This window comes from Sminthopsis crassicaudata, chromosome 2 (assembly GCF_048593235.1).
Source record: "Sminthopsis crassicaudata isolate SCR6 chromosome 2, ASM4859323v1, whole genome shotgun sequence".
In the NCBI taxonomy this organism is placed as follows: Eukaryota; Metazoa; Chordata; class Mammalia; order Dasyuromorphia; family Dasyuridae; genus Sminthopsis; species Sminthopsis crassicaudata.
Window position 1 is genome coordinate 322672671 of NC_133618.1, and position 19046 is coordinate 322691716.

The 19046-nt window shown below is 37.1% G+C and overlaps 1 long non-coding RNA gene across 1 annotated transcript in view; it reads left to right on the forward strand.

The window, feature by feature from the left end:
- LOC141556304 (uncharacterized) overlaps positions 1–18198 on the forward strand; it is a 35827-nt gene extending 17629 nt beyond the window's left edge. Inside the window, exons 2-3 of the long non-coding RNA XR_012486487.1 lie at positions 17885–17947; positions 18158–18198. This is a non-coding gene — a long non-coding RNA (uncharacterized LOC141556304). The remainder of the gene's footprint in view (positions 1–17884; positions 17948–18157) is intronic.
- Positions 18199–19046: the final 848 nt, after the last annotated feature.

Here is a 19046-nt window from a genome sequence, read left to right on the forward strand (position 1 = left end):
AGTGATAGTTTTATCTCCCCAGTGCTTATTCTAATTCCTTAATTCTTTTTTTTTTTTCTTATTGCTAAAGCCAACATTTCTTGTACAATGCTAAATAATAGTGGTGATAATGGGCATCCTTGTTTCACTCCGATCTTATTGGAAATGCATCCAGCTTCCCTTCATTACAAATAATGCTTGCTGTAGGTTATAGATAAATACTGGTTATTATTTTAAGGAAAGCTTCCTTTATCCCTATGCTCTCTAGTGTTGTTTTTTTTTTTTCCAATAGGAATGGGAGCTATATTTTGTCAAAAGCTTTTTCTGCATCTATTGAGATTATCATATGATTTCTGTAGGCTTTGTTGTTGATATGGTTGATTATGATAATAGTTTTCCTGATATTGAATCAACCCTGCATTCCTGGTATAAATTCCATTTAGTCATAGTATAGTATCCTGATTTATGATTTATAATTTATAATATTTTAGTAGTTTGGGGGTTTTTTGTTTGTTTTTTTCTTTTTCTTTTTTGCTGAGGCAATTGGAGTTAAGTGATGTGCCCAGGGTCACAAAGCTAGGAAGTGTTTAGTGTCTGAGGTGAAATTTGAATTCAAGTTCTCCTGACTTTAGAGCTGGTTCTCTATCCACTGCGCCACCTAGCTGCCTCTTTGCTAATATTTTATTTAAAAATTTTGCATCAATTAGAGAGATTGATTTTCTTTCTCTGTATTGACTCTTCCTGATTATATATCAATGTGATATTTGTGTCATAGAAAGAATTTGGCAGTACTCTTTCTTTACCTATTTTTCCAAATAGTTTATATAGTACTGAAAATAATTATTCTTTAAATGTTTGGTAAAATTCACTTGTGAATCTATCTGGCCCTGAAAATTTTTTCTTAGAAATTTCATTAATAACTTATTCAATTTCATTTTCTGTTAGGTTCTTACTAAATGCTAATAAGATAATGAGATATTAGGTTCTTACTAAGTGCTAAGTCGGTACTTAACAATTCTCTAGTTCCGGCCTTTACTGGGAGTTTTACTTGTGAACTCCTAGGGGAGGAGCTTGCATGCTTAGGAGGAGCAAGTTCATTGGTTGAAGTAATTTTTCCCAGAAGCCCTTGCATTATCCCACGCCCATTCTCTGGGAGGATAAAAGAGGGCGGCACTCCAGAGATAGAGAGTCTCTGTTCTAGGTCAGAGTTAGAGCGGCTCTCTGGAGGAGAGAGAGTCTTGTCTGGACCAGACTTGAGGTGGCTCTCTGGGAAGAGATCTGCTGTGTCAACTCAAATCTCTCCGACAGATTCTTCTTCCTGTAGAGAACCGTGGTCTCCACACAGTTGCCGTTAACTCTGGTCCAGAGTAGTGACTTCCCTTCCTGCAGAGAGCCAGAGAGAGACAGAGAGACGCCTCAAGTCTGGTTCAGACAAGACTCTCTCTCCTCCAGAGAGCTGCTCTAACTCTGACCTAGAACAGAGACTCTCTATCTCCGGGGTGCCGCCCTCTTTTATCCTCCCAGAGAATGGGCATGGGATAATGCAAGGGCTTCTGGGAAAAATTACTTCAACCAATGAACTTGCTCCTCTTAAGCATGCAAGCTCCTCCTCCAGGAGTTTACAAGTAAAACTCCAGTAAAGGCCGGAACTAGAGAATTGTTAAGTACCGACTTAGCACTTAGTAAGAACCTAATATCTCATTATCCCATTAGCACTCAGTAAGAACCTAACAATTTTCTAAAATGGGACTACATAATTTATTTCCTCTTCTATTAACCTGGTTAATGTATATTTTTGTAAATATTCATCTATTTTATTTAGTTGCTGCCACAGAGTTTGGCAAAATAGCTCCTAATTATTGCTCTAATTTATTTCCATTGGTGATAAGCCCACCCTTTTCATTTTCAATGCTAGTGATTTGTTTTTTTGTGTGTGTGTGATCAAATTAACCAAAGGTTTATCTATTTTGTTGTTGTTTTTTTTTTTTTTTCATAAAACCAACTCTTAGTTTTATTTATTAGTTTGTTAATTTCTATTTTATTAATCTCTCCTTTGAGTCTCAGAATTTCTAATTTGGTATTTAATTGGGGGTTTTTAATTTTTTTTTTCCCAGCCTTTTTACTTGCATGCCTAATTCATTGATCTCTTCTTTCTCTATTTTACTCATGTATCTCTTTCGAGATATAAAATTTCCCCTAAGAACTGTTTTGGGAGCATTCCATAAGTTTTGGTATGTTGTCTCATCATTGTTATTCTCTTGGAAGAAATTATGGATTGTTTCTGTGATTTGCTGTTGATCCAACTCATTTTATAGAATTAGATTATTTAATTTCCAATTGGTTTTTAGTGTCTCTTTCTCTGGTCATTTATTGAATGTAATTTTAATTGTATTGTGGTCTGAAAAGGAAAAAAAATACTATTTCTGCCTTTCTGCATTTGATTGCAAGGCTTTTATTCCCTAATATATGGTCAATTTTTGTGTAAGTGCCATATACTGCCAAGAAAAAGGTATATTTCCTTCTGTTCCTCTTAAATTTTCTCCAGAGGTTTCTCATATTTAGGTTTTCTAGGATTCTATTAACCTAGCTAGTTTCTTTCTTGTTGTTTTTTTTTTTTTTTGTTATTTTGTCAGCTCCTCATTCTTAATCCATATATCCAGTCAGTTATTATATTTGCTATTTCTACCTCAAGAACATCTTTCATATCCATTCCCTTCTCTTTATTTGTACAACCATAAGTTATTTCAGGCATTTACATCACTACTCACTCAGATTATTACAACAGCTTCTCAGTATATCTGTTTGTCTCAAGTCTCTCTTCTCTTCAGTTCATCTTCTATAACTTTGCCAAAATAATTTCCCTTAATTCCAGGCAACGTCATTCAGCTACTCAACAGCCTCCAGTGGCTTCCTTTTGCTTTTAGAAGCAAATAAAAAATCCTTCATACAGCCTTTAATGCTCTCCATATCCTGGCTCCAACCTCTCTCCAGCTGTTTACATTTCTCTTATTCCTATACTCTTTAGTACAATCCAATTGGCCTTTTATTTGTTCACAGGACACTTCAATTCTTATCTCTGCATTTTTTGACTAGTTGTCCCCCTTTCTGGACTGCAAACCAATCCTGAGGTATAAAATATATTCCTTCCTCACTCTGCTTGATAGAAAACTTCTCTTCTCTTAAGACACAGCTCAAAAAGTTAACATGAAGTCTTTGATTTCTCAGCTACTAATGCCTTTCCATGCAAACTATCTTGCATTTACTTTCAATTTACTCATTTTATACTTATTCTGTATAGCATACACTTATATACATCTTTAGTGTTTCCTTTATAAGAATATAAGATACTTATGAAAAGAAATTGTTTCACTCACTATACTGGTGCCTCTAGCACCTAATGCTGTCCTTGACACACACTAGTTAAGAAATATTTGTTGTTTGATTCAATAAAAGGAATGTAGGGCCAGATGGTGAAGAGGAGTATTGTTTAGAAGTAATAGGAAACCACTGAAGATTGTGAGAACAAGATGAAAATGTGTATATCAGAAATACTATTTTGGCAATTATGTGGTAAGTATACTGGAAAAGAAAGAAAATGAAAGCATAATGATCAATTAGGAGATTGATCAATTATTCATTATAATAATCTAGGAAAGAGGTTTTAAAGTCTTGAACTAGGGCATTAGCTATATGAAAGTATAAATATGGACAGCAAATATAGAAAACTACTATATACCAATTCTGAGGTATGTATTATTTAAACTAAAGAATAATTATTATAAATTACACTGGGATTTTTTTATGATAACAGTTGAATTATAAGCAATCATTTTAAGTAACAATAATTGTAAGACTGAGGTTTTTGCTGTAATGAGCAAGCTTGAATTAAAATAGTTGACTAATCAAGCAGGAAGAAAATTACATCCTCTTTTTAAAAAATATTTTATTTTTCCAAGTACATGCAAAGATAGTTTTCAACATTCATTCTTGCAAAACTTTATATACCAAATTTTTCTCCTTCCTTCCAGTCTTCTTCTCTCCCCAAGACAGCTCAATATAAGTTAAATATGTTCAATTCTTCTAAACATATTTCCATATTCATCATGCTGTACAAGAAAAATCTGATCAAAAGAAAAAAGAAAACAAGCAAACAACAAAAAAATAAAAATAAAAAAATACTATTCTTTGATTCTCATTCAGTTTCCATAGTTCTCTCTCTGGATGTGGATGGCACTTCCCTTCACAAATCTATTGGAATTGCCTTGAACCACCTCATTGTTAAAAAGAGCCAAGTCCATTACAACTTATCATCACATAATTTTGTAGTTACTATATACAATTTTCTCTTGGTTCTGCTCATTTCACTTAGCATTTCTGAAATCACCTTACTCATCATTTCTTTTTTCCCCCCAACAATACATTTTATTATCATCATTTCTTATAGAACAATAATATTCCATTGCATTTATATGTCTCAATTGATGGGCATCTGCTCAACTTCCAATTCCTTGCCACCATAAAAAGAATTCTATAAACATTTTTGCACTTGTGAATCCTTTTTTCCTCTTTTATAATCTCTTTGGGATAAAAACCCAATAGTGACACTGCTGGAATAAGGGCATACATCGTATGAAAATTCTTTAGGCACAGTACCAAATTGTTCTCCAGAATGGAGTTTACAACTCTACCAAAAATGCATTGGTGTCCCAGGTTTCTCACATTCCCTCCAACATTTACCATTATCTTTTTTTTTCTGTCATGAAAGATGACATTCTTGCATTGGATTTAGGACAGCTATTATACTTAGGTATAGACTGTATAGGGTTAGGGAATTGATAATCATAAGAATAATAAAACTAAGATTTACATTGATACCTTATGCCAATAAATTGGGCAGGATAAGTCAACTGGAGAATTACCCAGAGGATGTTAAGATTGAGTGAAGAGGGAAAGGGACACAAGTTTCCTTCTAGAAACTGTTCTCTAGCTACTCATTACTTTCCCTTTTAGGCTTTCCTCATTTATACTTTCACTCCTTTGGTCAGTTCTTTGTGACACCTTTCTTCTGGGATCTGCCTTCTAGGTTTTATCTCCAGTTTGTCTCCTCCTTGGGGTGATGGTTACTGATTTCACCTATAACTTTTCTGCCACCACTGTCCTCTTAATGCAAATTAATTCTGACTCCTCCCCCTGCCCATGCAAGAATTTCTATTTAATTATAGTCTAGAAATGTACAAAGAGGAATCTATGCATAGAAAGGAATATTTCCAGGCATTATGCCACTAGAAAAAGAAAGCTAATCAATATGATGTAGAGCTTTTGACTATTATCTTCTCAGATCTCAAAGGAAAGATTCAAAATGTAAATGAAAAAGCTGTATCCTCGAGAAAGTTTTTTTTTTTTTTTTTTTGCATCCCTTTCCCATAGATTTCCAAGAATAAAGATAGTAAAGCATAATATATAATGTTCATACTTTGGTTAAATTTTACACAATACTAATATTTCACGCAATCTATGCTTCTCACCAAAACATATTGTGCTCATGGAAGAAGAGTAAGCATAACTTAAAATGCAGTATTAGTGAGATACATGTGTACAGAACATTTGGTCAAGGTAACTTATAACTCTAGAATTATAGGGCCACAATGCCTCTTTTCTCACAAGATGAAAAGTCCCAGAAATACTATAACCAAAAATCCAGAGCTTTCAGGTGAAACAACAATTTATCACAAGCAACTAGAAACAGGTCAGGTGGTAAGGAACCTTGGTCAAGATCACACAAGAATTGGCAGCTAGTGCTATAAAAAAAGAATTTTAAGAGATGGTATTCCAAGAGATAAAAAAAATGGTTAGATCAGTTTATAACTCCATCAAAAGTACATTAATACCTTATTTTCCTCACATCTATCTACTCCAATATTTATCATTTTTCTTTTTTGTTCTATTAGTCAACATAATAGGCATGTGGTAGTACTTAAGAATTATTTTAATTTGCATTTCTCCAATCAATAGAGTTAGAGCACCTTTCCATATGACTATAGATAGTTGTGATTACTTCATCTGAAACTGTTCTTATCTTTTGATTATTTTATCAATTGGAGAATAGCTCTTATTTTTTATATTTTTGACTCAGTACTCTATGTTTTAAAAATAAGGCCTTTATCAGAGAAACTTGCTTCAAATTTTTTTCACAATTATTCTTGCTAACTCTATTTCTCTTCTGTTTATTCTATTCTCTCTTTTCACTCTGTTCTTCCTATTTCCTCCTCCAATCTGCACTCCCTTCCATCACTCCACCTACCCTCTGTTCCCTGAGAGCTAGTGCTCCTCCTTGCCACCAGGGACTACCACCCAACACTGGGACTTGGAATCAAATATCGGAAAAAGCAACCTCGGTGCTAGCAAAGAGAACCCCTGTAATCTCCTTGTGACAAGTTGTTTGACTCCCTTACCATCTGTGGACTGAGATTTCTGAAAGCCACTGCTACTGCTACTGATTCAGAAGCTCCCAAGGTTGTTTGAGCTGGGGTGCCATGGCCTGTGCTGGACTGTGCTCCACTTTCACCCAGGTGTGACAAATCTTTCCATCCAACTTTCTAAGTTGTCTTTGATGTCTGTGGTCTGAAAAGTCTAGACATTTCCATTGCTGCTACTGATTCAGTTGCTCTGAGGCCTATTCCTGGTTTGCTGGGGCTGGGACTGTGCTGGTGCAGCCTGTACTGGATTGTATTCCACTCTCATCCTAATGCAACAGACTTTTCCTGCAGATCTTCCAAGTTGTCTTGGACTGCAAAATTGTTTCACTCCATCTCTTTGTGGGTTTTGATGATTTGGAATTTGTTTGTAGTCATTATTTAAATGTACTTGAAAAGGTTTGGGGGAAAGCTCAGGTGAGTCCATGCCTTTATTCCACCATCTTGGCTCTGTCTTTCATTCCCTCCTTTTTCCATAGAAGTTCCAAAAATTGAGGTTGGGAAGGGGGACCCCAAACTGTCACAAAAGTGTGTTGCAAGGTATCTCAAAAGAATAAGCAGGCTTGAACCCATCTCCTTAGCCAAGAGGTAAAGTTTATTGTAATTGTAACACTATTACAAGTGGACTGAATTCTGAGAATTCAACAGAGAAACAGAAACAAGGAGACACATGTATGCAGCTTTCTATCATTGACATGCTAATTCTACAGCTCTGGAGTGGTCTGTGGAATTTGGTTATCCTGATAAGATTATCACTATTGCCTCAGGAATTTGGTTCATATGATTATCCTGAGGCCAGAAGCTATCTGGAGGAGTGATCTATTCAGAATCAGATTGTTGGTCTTAGATTGGGAGTGTGGAAAGTCCCTGAGGCAGACTCCAATGCCAGAAGATTTAAGATTACTTACTTATTGTTAGAACAGAAGCCCCCCAAAAGTTTTGGGACCCCAAAACCACCACTATATTTCCACAGAAGCTATACATTCCCCCCCTCAAGTAGTCACCCTCAAATTCATTTGGAACAAAGGGATGGAGGTCTCATCTAACAGAGCTGCTTCATGCTGATAAGGGGCATAGAGCTACCTCTGCCCTGTGGGGTCCAGACTGAGGAGAGGAGGCAACATAGTGGCAGCAGCCTTCAGTAGTAAGGGGTCCTTGGTGTCAGAATCAGTTAGCCAGTGGTATTCAGGGTGAACAAATAGTTGGAAGTTCATAGCTTGGAGCCTGGAGAAAACCAATCTCACAAATAGGTTAAAAATGCAGGGGTCAAACATGAACAAAAAGAATAATTAATTAAAGTGGAATTAGTAGGGGAGGCAGGAACCCCAATCAGAGGAAGGCTGGAGGAGAAGATGAGGCTATCATGAATGCCTCTCATCCAAACAGTTTTTCATAGGACAAATACCAAACAATGTTTTCCCAAAAATCCCCACTTTTGCCTCCTTGAAAGGGTGAAGGGAGTGTCTGAAGCTGTGGCATTATATAATGAAAAGAACACCCAGATGACCTAGAGTGCAAGAACCATAATGTTTAAAAGGTGTTAAGCATTGGGTAGAGAGGATGGCATACAGAGTTGAGATAATACTCTTAAATGGGTTTGATCTCCTTTAGCAAAAACCCCTGAGCCTTTTCAGTTTTACAAAGGAAAAGCTTTTACTCAATTATTAAAGGTGACTACAAAAACCAAAAAACAGTTTGAAGCCCTGAGAGGGGGTATATGTTTGTTTAATTGTTTCTCCAAGAGGTGATCAGTGAAAATAGATTTCACTGCATTTTTTTCAAGTGAGTAGCTTGGTGTAGGCTACAGAGAAGTTTCCACTGGCTGGCTTTGGGATTTGGAATGTTGGTTCTCAGGAGGTCATGAAGAAGCTTCAAGGAAGGTGGTATAGAAATATTATGAGTGAGTTTGCCAGAATAATTTTGGAATGGATATCCTACAATTATTATGTGGGTAAGAGATCCTTTCTGGCAAGAAAACAGGGGATAGTTTAAAGTTATTCCCCTGGGGGAGAGGGGAGGTAGTGCAAATGGGGTGGCATCCAGAGTGGGGATGGTGATATTTGGAAATGGGGCCTTTGCAAATAATGTATCAGGTTGCTTATGGGAGGTGCTCTGGGGATGCTGAGGGCATAGCCAACAATCTTGAATGCTCCCACAGCCCACGGAGTTCCCTAGTCTGACCAAGGACTAAGGAGTTATCTCCCCACTGAAGGGGGCCCACAGAGTGACACCAGGAGAGCTGGAAAGAAAATATTAGGAGCAAAGCTCTCATCCTTAGAGTGTTGATAGAGATAAACCTGGAAAAAGTGGGAAATAAGAAAGAAAGCTAATCTGAAGTGCCTCAGTCCCCTTTTGAGTTATTTGAGAAGTGAAGGCTGAGCCATTGTCTCTTTGCAAAGAGCTGGGCAGGCCAAAAGAAGCTCCCACTGACTTGTCTCTGGGATTAGAATCTGGCCTGAGAGTGTTTGAAACCACCTAGAAGGAGAAAAGGTGTGTCCCCTTTCTTCCGAGCTGGACAAGTAAAGGTGCCATGGTCAGTGGTAGCAGCATGGGCAACTGAAGCTGCAAGTCTGTTTCCCTTGCATATTTAGTAGGAGAACTTTTTGCTGTCAAGAAGTCCCTTTTCTTTTCATATAACCCCATGAGTGTGCATAATATGAAAAGTATATTTGGAATCAGTGTAGATGTTCATTCTCATTCCTTTCCCCAATTCTAAAACTCTGTGAGGGCAAAAATGCTCTGAACTTGGTGGGGGTTAAACCTTCAAAGGTTGGCCTAGAGCAAACTTAGAGGCTTAGATGGGTTGTGGCAGCCACTGCTCTAAGGCAGGAGGATCACCCCAAAGACACCAAGTTTCTGTGAGAAGTAAGCAAGGGGTCTGGGCTTGAGACAAGGCCCCTAGGGGTTGGCTCCACCTTTCATTAGGGCCAGAGCAAGAGATTAGTTTAGCTTTCAGAGTTTGTCACAAACTGATAAAACTGTGGAGGTGGGGGGGAGGTAGAGCTGGAAGTTTAGGGTTTGCTTGGCTGAAGTTAGAGAAGTTTCTCCGGTGGGGCTGCAGCTCAAGATACAACCTAACCCATCCTGGCCATGTGCATTGGGGGGGGGGAGCTATGTTCCCCTAGATTTGCCCCTTCAAGGTCAAAAAGAAATTGTGAGTCTTTAATGATATCTTTAAGATCTAGAGTGGAAAACCATTGTGTCCCCTAGGATACTTGTATAACTTCTACTGACTATTTGCTCTGATTATAAAAATTGGCTATAAGATGAAAAAAGCAGGGACATAATTATAATAGCATCAAAACAGGCTCTTCAGGCTTCAGCCTGAGAGCACATACATGATAAGGCATCCTTAGATCTGTTTGACAACTGATCATACATTAATAACTCCATCTCATAGCCAGACTCAGGAATAATCAGATGGGAAACAAAGAAACAGAACTGGGAAACTGAGTCAGAAGGATCCCACCTTAAGCAGAGGCTAAGGTTGTGTGTCCTCCCAGCTTTTTGCCCAGATAAGTTGTCTACCCAGACATTTCAGGAAGGAATTCTCTGAATAATTTATGGCATTTCTCTCTTGAAGGGTGGGCTAGTGACTTAATGATCAGGCAATCAAATTCAGAACTCAAAAGAATATCAGTTACAGTCCCAAGAGATTTTATCTCTAAAGCAAATTCTACTAATCGCAGCTTAGGGCTAGATACATTATTTTAAAAGTTTACCAGAATTTACACACATAGGAGATTTCGTTTAACATGCAAAGGATCAGTCATTATATAAGTTTATAGATTCCTAGTAAATGCATTTCTTGTTTAGAAACAATTTAGAAATCCTAAAGAGGCTCAGTTCTCAGGGCTGATGATGCTTACTCTGATGGTTTCAAGAAAACTGGAGAGCTTACAAATTAAAGGGAATTGACAGAGATCCCAAGAAAGGGGCTGAGCTTACTGTTGCTCACTCCAACTATTCTTAGTATTTTCATAGGCTATATTGTTTTGATACCTCTTTCCATTCTATGAAGGGGGGAAAGGAGTTGCACATCTCATACTTAAGGTAAACTGATAGGTTTAATATGATGACAATAACTCCAAATAATTTAGTTAACAATTTTAGAATTTTCATAATAGCCAAATAGTTTTAGCTGTAGTTTCTACTCCCTTAAATAAGTTTTCCTAAGACAATTCTTAAAATTGAGATAGCACAGATATTAAAATTGACTTAACTTTAATGAGCCTAAACAAAATGAATTCAATTTGGTTATTTTCCAATTCATGAAAATCATTTCTCTTTTGTGAGCCAGAAAAAGGATTAAGGTATCAGTTTTTTCTGAACAGAGCCCTCAGAAGTCTGATTCCATATAACTAGAGTTTTTAAAGTAATGGCAAACTGCTTTTCTCTTTTCCTGAAGTTCCAAAACTCTTCTGTTAGCACTATCAGTGCAAATAGATCCCTTTAGTGGGCTTTCCTTTAAAGTTGCTTTTACTATCATCTCTCAAATAAACTTCCAAATTACTTTACACATATGTAGAAATAATTTATCTGTTAGTCACATTAAAAACCCCATAAAGTTATCAAATATGAAGCAATTACATCCAATAAAAGTTAATATTCATGTAGTATATTTTATGCTAAGCACTTCTGCAATCATGTGATCTTCATAACAATAACTTATTTCTCTTGACAAATCAGAAAACTGGGCAGAGATAAAATAATTTGCCATAAATTACATAGCTAATACATATTCACAATTGAGACAGAGAATGGTGGTTTTACCAAATACAGAGACTGACTGGTTTTCTGGGTATTGCCAGGGGTATCCAAATTCTTCCCAGGCAGTTTCTGGACAGAACCTGCTGAAAGCTGGAATGATTGGTTCCAGGTTATCCCTTTGATGGTAGTTTCAGGTGCCAGGGCTCAAAGAATGCTGATCATTGAGCCTTACCACCACTCCCCCAAAACTGGGTTGCAGAGTATTTGGGCAAGGCTGTGTGGGGTCCCCATAGCTTTGCTTCCCCTATTCCTACAGGTGAGGCAGAATTTGAGTTTTAATCTGATCTAAGATGAGAGGGGTTATGCCATTAAAAATCAGAATATCCCCCAGTGATACTATTACTTTTGTTCCCTAAGTCCTTTCTGGGAAAGAGTTCTCTGAAACTTCTCAGAGAAAAGAATGCCTGTCAATTGAAGGACATAAGCAATTTCTCCAGGCTACACTGTACTTTCTAAAGGAACATGAACCTTGATACTAATGTCATTGTGTTGAGGAAAAACTAAAGAAAAAAATGAAGAGGATTTCCAAAAACCAATCCAATCTTATCAGGTAAATATTCCTGGACACTTGATTTCATAATTCATGGAACTAGAGAATTCTTTTCATTACTTTGGTAGAATTGATTTGCTTCTATGAAGTTGGATACATGATAAGAGCAGACAGGTGCATGATCATGCAGTTATCAATCAACAGGGGCAAGTTTTTTGCCTTGAAATAGGAATGCCTTTTTTTTTTTTTTTTTTTTTTTTTTTGTTAGTAGGAGACAGATTGAGAGTCATTTGGGTTAGATGAGCTCCAGCTCATACCAATACAGGTCAATAGGAATAGTAGCCTTGTTCTTAGCAAGGGGGAATCATACTCCTGTGTTTAGCACAACAATGTTTTACCATTTCTACATCCATATTGGCAAAGAACCCAAAATACTCTGATGTCCTTGTAATAATAGCTCAAGGTAAGTTGTTTAACATATGCTGTCTCTGATAGGTGCTGATATGTTATATAAATAACTATAATTATACGAAGTGGGAGGCATGGGAAAAATTCTTAAATTGATCCTGACTTCAAAAGTGAGAGTTTTTGATTACCAAAATCATAGTCCTATGTTCTGCAGATCTCAGACCACTTAGTGAAAACACATCCACTCCCCAGGAATCAGTATAAATGAAGATCATCTTTCTTTCTCTTTCTCATGGCTCTCTCATATGCCAATCATGCAGCCTGGAACTCAGCCTACTAAGAAGGACTTGCCAGGGTCCCCATTCCCTAGAGTATCTCTTGTTGCCACATTAGTGGCTAATGAAGTCTAATTTTATATACCGATCTCATAACAGATGGAACCGTCAGTAAACCAGCAAAATGGGATTCTAAAGGATCTGTCTTATAGGTGGGGACCTACTCGGTTAATGAAAGAGAAAGGGTTTCAAAATTGGAGACGTTAGTCTCTAGAATTGCCCACACCTATTCATGAAAGGCACTAGCACCAGTGGGACACAAGCAAATGTAATTTTTAACATATCATTTCTGTTTAGCAACTCTCCTAAGCAAACCATTTTTATTTGAAGAGACCATTTTGAAGAATAAAACCCATAATAGGCAATTCTAGATCTTGTTTGTATAACCTTGCATCATTTACTCAGTAGGAAATAGAGTCCATATTAGGCAAGCAGCAGCTTTTTAAAAATATTTTGTTTTAATCATCTAAGACCTACCCAAACTCTCCCCCAACTTCCATCCCCTTGTTCTGGTCACCTCAATAAAATGGGAACACAAAAAACCGAAACCCATTATAAGCATGCATAGAAAATCCGAGCAAATTTCCACATTGGCCCATCCCCCCCCCAAAAAAAATTTTTGTCATTCTGAATTCTTAGTCCTTCACCTCTCTATCTGAGTTGGGTAATATATTTTATCATTAGTCCTCTGGAATGCTGGTTGGTCATTATGCTGATAAGAGTTGAGCACAATGGCAATCTATCACAAGTATACACTACAACTTGTGTATCCATTCCTCCTTTTAAAAAGAAAGAAATATTTTTGTATATTCTAAGTTTGTTTTGCTTAGGACTAATTCTCCTTTCCCCTTTCCCTTCCTGTTTCCCAATTTAGTGAAATGGTATGTGTATGTGTATGTGTGTGTGTGTGTATTGTAGATAATACAACAGTATGTGTGTTTTTGCATTCTTCCTTCTTTTGACTAGTTCAGATGAAAGTAAGGTTCAAGGGTCAGCCACTCCTTCCACTCCCTCCTCCTCCTTTGTATATGTCTACATGTACACTCTGATTATGCAATTTTCAGTAAACTTCCCTTCCTCCCCCCACCCCAGTATATTTTTCTTTTCTTCTTTTTTCATTTTCTTATTAAAAGTCTACATCAAGACACAACAGAACCACTCTCAGGCCTTGTTTAATTGGATTCCTTTTAGAACCCTGAAGCTGATATATGGTTTAGAGGGGATATATACATACATACATCTTTTCATATTTGAATGTAAGAAGTTTATTCTTATTTATATATTTTTAATTAATATTTCCTTTTTTATGTTTCTCTTCACTCCTGTGATTCAACTTTAAAGTTTCTATGTGGTTCTGATCTGAAATGCTTGGAAGTCTTCTGTTTCATTAAAGATCCCTCTCCCTCCTGACCCTCTTACCCTTCCCCCCATCACTAGTTTTATTGGGTAAGTTATTCTTAACTGTAAGTCTATACCCCTTTCCTTCTAGAGTACCATATTTCAAGTTCTCTCTTCTTTATAGCAGTGATTGTTAAAACATGTATGATTCTGACTGTAGCTCCACAGTACTTAAATCATTCTGGCTGCTTAAAGTATTTTATTTTTCCTTTGACATGGAAGCCCAGGATTTTCACTATGATGCACTGGGAAATTTTCTTTTAGGAAGTGATTTCCTCTCTTCTTTTTTCTACTTTTCCCACTGGTTCTAAAATTTGAGCAGTTTTGTGAATATCTAGGCTCTTTTATCTTTATACATTTATTTTTGACATGGCATTCAGATTGTTCTACAAGTCTTACATTTGTACTGCTCGATTTTTTTTTCTAGGTCAATTGTTTTTGCTCTGAGATAGCTTAGATTTTTTTTTCTCTATTTTTAGCCTTTTGTTTTTGTTTTTATTTTGTTGTTGTTGAAGTGACTGGGGTTAAGTGACTTGCCCAAGGCCACACAGCTATTAAGTACAAAATGTCTGATACTTCTGATTCCAGGCTAGTGCTCTATCTACTGATTCCTCAATTTTATTTTAGTATCTTTTATTGCCTCATGGAGTCATTGACTTCATTTTAATTTTCTGGATGTCTGTTGCTTGGGCAAGATTTTGAACCTCTTAAGCTAGCCTGTTGATTCTTTTTTCTTCCTAGTTGCTAATTTATAAATGCTCTAAATCACTACTAATTAGAGAAATACAAATTAAGGAACTCAGATAAACCATTTCATACCTCTCAGATTGGCTAAGATAACAGTAAAGATAATGATAAATATTAGAGAGGATGTGAGAAAACTTGGGCACTTATACATTGTTGGTGGAGCTATGAACTAATCCAACCATTCTGGAAAGCAATTTGGAACTGTGCCCAAAGGGTTATCAACCTGTGCATACCCTTTAATCCAGCAGTGCCACTATTGGTTTTTTATTCCAAAGAGATCATAAAAGAGCGGGAAAGACTCACATGTATCACAATGTCTGTACCAGTTCTTTTTATGGTGGCAAGGAATTGAAAATTGAGCACATGCCCATCAATTAAAGCATATGAATGTAATAGAATATTATTGTTCTATAAGAAATGAAGAGCAGGCTGATTTCAGAAAAGCCTGGAAAGATTTACATGAATTGATGCTAAGTGAGCAGAACCAAGAGAGCATTGTATATTGTTGGGATTTATTACTCTCCCTAACTAATGCTAATCTGTCCTTATTCCTAGGCCTTCAGAGAAAATCTGGTAAATATACTATCAATAATATCAATCTCACCTCTGTTTTGAGGTCCTCAGAATCCTCCAGCTACTATCTCGTATGGAAGTTGTTGAAGAACAACAGAGCACCCAAGAGTTTAAATGAACAACCTTACACTTTACTCCTGTAAATCACTTCTACTCTATGACCTCCTGCATTATACCTTAGTAGCGACCTCCCAGTTCAGTCTCCAGGTGTTAAGAGGGGGAAAAAGGGGAAAAAGAGAAAAGGGAAGGGCTCTTCCTGTCCAGAGCTTAAATAGGGTCAATGAGGTCACAGACACAAGCCAATCAACGACAAAGGTTACATCCCGAACTTGAACGAGACTTCAGTGAGAGATCTAGGTTCCCGCCAAGGGTGGAGGTCCCACCCACAAAGGAAGTCCCTAAGTACTCAACTCTTAAGCACATCCGGGGATAAAGACCATTGGTCCACTTACATCTCAATTGCTCTTGCCTAACCTTTCTTTGGACCCTTACAGTACATAGTAATAACAAGATTATGTGATGATCAGTTGTGATGGACTTGACTCTTCTCAATAATGAAGAAATTTAATTCAATTCAAATAGACTTGGGATGGAAGTTTGGAACATATTGCCAGTTTCTTTTCCATTTTTTCCCTCTAGTGCTCTCATTCCATTTATAAAAAAACCATGTTTCTCTCTCTCTCTCTCTCTCTCTCTCAAAATAACTCTTGCTTCATATCTTCTAGGAATTCTTTTTGTTTGTGTTTTTCTCTGAGGCATTTCTTAGAGATGTTTTGAAGTCATTTTATTTTTCTTCATTTGTGTCTGTGTATCCCTTCCATCAAAGTAGGTCATTATAGTGATATTCTTTTTTTGGTTTGTCCATTTGTCTAGCCTTCATCTTTATTTTAGACTTGATGTCAGGGATAGGCTCTGCTACATTTCTAGAAGAAAAGTCTAGGGTGATCCTGTTGCTCTTTTCTTGGACTAATGTTGATTTGTTTTAAGATCTGAGGAGCAGGCTGGGAATATGTAAATTTTCAGGGCTCCCAAAGTACTATGATCCAGGACAATGACACATGCCCAGTTGGCCTGAGCTGCATGTTCCTAACGTGAGTTCAGGTCTGTTCAATTCCGTAGATTGCCACTGGATTCCACCTCTTATTAATGACAGTTGGAAAGCTCCGCTGGTTCAAAGTGGCAAAAACTCTAGGTCCCTAGTTGGTCTGAGATTCTTACATTAGTTATTATTCTGCATACTGGGCAAAACAAGGAATCTTGCTTTGAATTTGGGGTCTGGATCATAGTGGTGCTGCTCCTGCTGGCTTCTGAACTTCCTCTTTTCTCTATCTACCTCCCAGGACCTTCCTAACTCAGAAGACCAACCCCAGCCCAGGTTCCCTATCCACTCCACCCTAGATCTGACTCAGAACTTTGTAGTGGATGACAAAGCTGCCAATTGGCACTTGTCTCCATTAAGATGGCCTGGTGTGGATTTGAAGTTGCCTTAGTATGAGTCTGGAATTCCCTATTGCCCTGGTGCACATGCTCTCCCTGTACTATAGTATAGTTAATTGTAGGACTTTTTTTTTTTTTTCCCCCTCTGATGATCTGCTTGGAATTGTTTTCAAGATTTACCCCTGGGGTAATTTTTACTCCGAGTTATTTTTTCTTTGTATATGACACTTTCTTTGCTTTGCTCAAATTATCAGTTTTAATGAATGGTTTGCAGGTTTGCACTCGAGTAAAAGGCAGATACTGTACTTTGAATGGTGTGAGCAAGTCCTGCTTGGACCTAAGTGTAGTTGCTAAATCTAGGCTTCACCATGGTCAGGAAAAGATCCAAATTGTCTGGATGCTGCCAGGTATCCAAGTGGATAGACTGTCAGGAAGACCAAAGTTAAAATTTAGTCTCAGACCCTTACTACTTATATTACTGTAGGCAAGCCAGTTAACCTCTGCTTCATTTTTCTCAGCTATGAAATGGGGATCATGAAAGCATCTATCTCAAAAAGGAGTAATGATCAAATGAAATAATATATGTAAAGTGTTTAATACAGTGGCTGACATATAGTAGGCACTCTATAAATGCTTATTCCTTTTCTCCCAACTTCATCAGCTGTAGCCAGCTGATTCCCCCCCCCCCCCCCCCCATGCTCCCTTATTGCTGAGTCCCATCTTTCTTTGGGACCTTTTATCCCTTTAAGGGAACTCTGGGTCACAAGAACTTTTTCTTCCACTCCTGTGGAAACTGACTGTTTTTCTGTGCACTGCACTGCCCCCCACCCCAATCTCCACTTGCCTTTGTTTTCCTTTTAGGGTTTCTGGGAGATTCTGGTATGTGTGATGGTTTGAGGGGTTGGTTTGTTTTGCAGTCCTGGGTTGATGGAGGATTTTATAGATGCTGATCTTTGATATGCTTGGTTTTTTCCTCAAAATTTATACTATTTTTAGAGCTTTATTGTGCAGAATCCGAGTTCTAGGTCCTATCACAATGCCATCTTCCCTAGCTCTTTTTCTATTACAAGATTTTTGCTTTTCTATGTTTCTAGACAAAGGAGAGTTAAGTGACTTGCCCAAATGCATGAACTAGGAGCAGAATCCTCACAAAAAAAAAAAAAAGAAAACAAATCACTTCTATTATACACTATTATATATCATTCTAATCGCTAATAGTTTTTGTTTGTTTTAAATTTGCCTCCAGTAAATCATACAATTTATTTGCATTACAGGTCTGAACTTTGGAAGAAGTAAACTGGCTAGAGGAGAAATGACTAAGGAATTCTCTACACTAAGTAAGTTTGAGTTGCTTGTCAATTCCACTGAACTCCAGTGGTTGCTAAGCAAATTGTTGAGAAGGGGAGGCAGGAGAATTGGATTATGGTAACTCTTTCCTCCTACTGCCCAATTTCTCTCATACTTAAGTAGTGAGAACCATTTCCTTACCAGAAGGGCTGGACCTCCTAGTTGATCAATGCAACCCTGGTACCTTTCACTCTAAATAGGAAACATCTTAACTTACAGTCAACAGCAACAAGTAAGCAGGTAAATGACTATTTTTGAGTCTGCATTCTGCCCTATTCTTTGTCTTAATGAATGATTTGGATTGCTGTATGCAAAGTGTTCCTCTATTAGTACAGACAATTACCCTAAGGATAAGAACAAATTAAATTTTAGAAGTACGAAAAATATAAACCAATAGTCCTCCATCCTGTAACAGCAGTAAATGTTGCATGTACTATCTAAAGAACATAAAGAATGGTCTGATGCTTCAGGTCCAAATAAAACGTTCCATAAAGTTCTTACTCACTCTAAATGTGTAGGGTCATTAATATTTCATGACTCAAAATGTTATTACTCAGATCTCAGTGTTACATTTCCTGTAGAACAATCACATAACCTTATTGTTGAAAGAAGATGAGGTCAAGACTGAAGTCTGACTTTAATGTATTTAAATAAAATACAAAAATGGGTCAAATAGATCAAAACATCAACAGATTTTTTAGAATGTAAAGATAATTTTCAGGGCTTGTTTTGAGGTATTTTTCCCCCCAGAATTTTATGTGAATATTTTAAATCAATAGGCACTAAAGATATCGGTTTATAGCTTTTTCTTGCTTTTGTCCTTCCTTAGAGTTTTGGGATTGTATTTGTCTCCAGAAGAGTATAGAACAGTTTCATTCTCTCTTTCCCCCTCCCTTAATGTTTAAGAAGAATTTGCATACTAATGATGTTAATTGCTTATTAAATTTAATAGAATTCACCTGTAAGTACACTCGGCCCTTCTGCTTTTCCCTTCGGTTCAATCCTCCCTCCCCCTTGAAATTGAATTGTTTTCTATTTGATTCTGTAAATACTTTCATATTTTTATATCTTTTACATTCTTATGTGTAA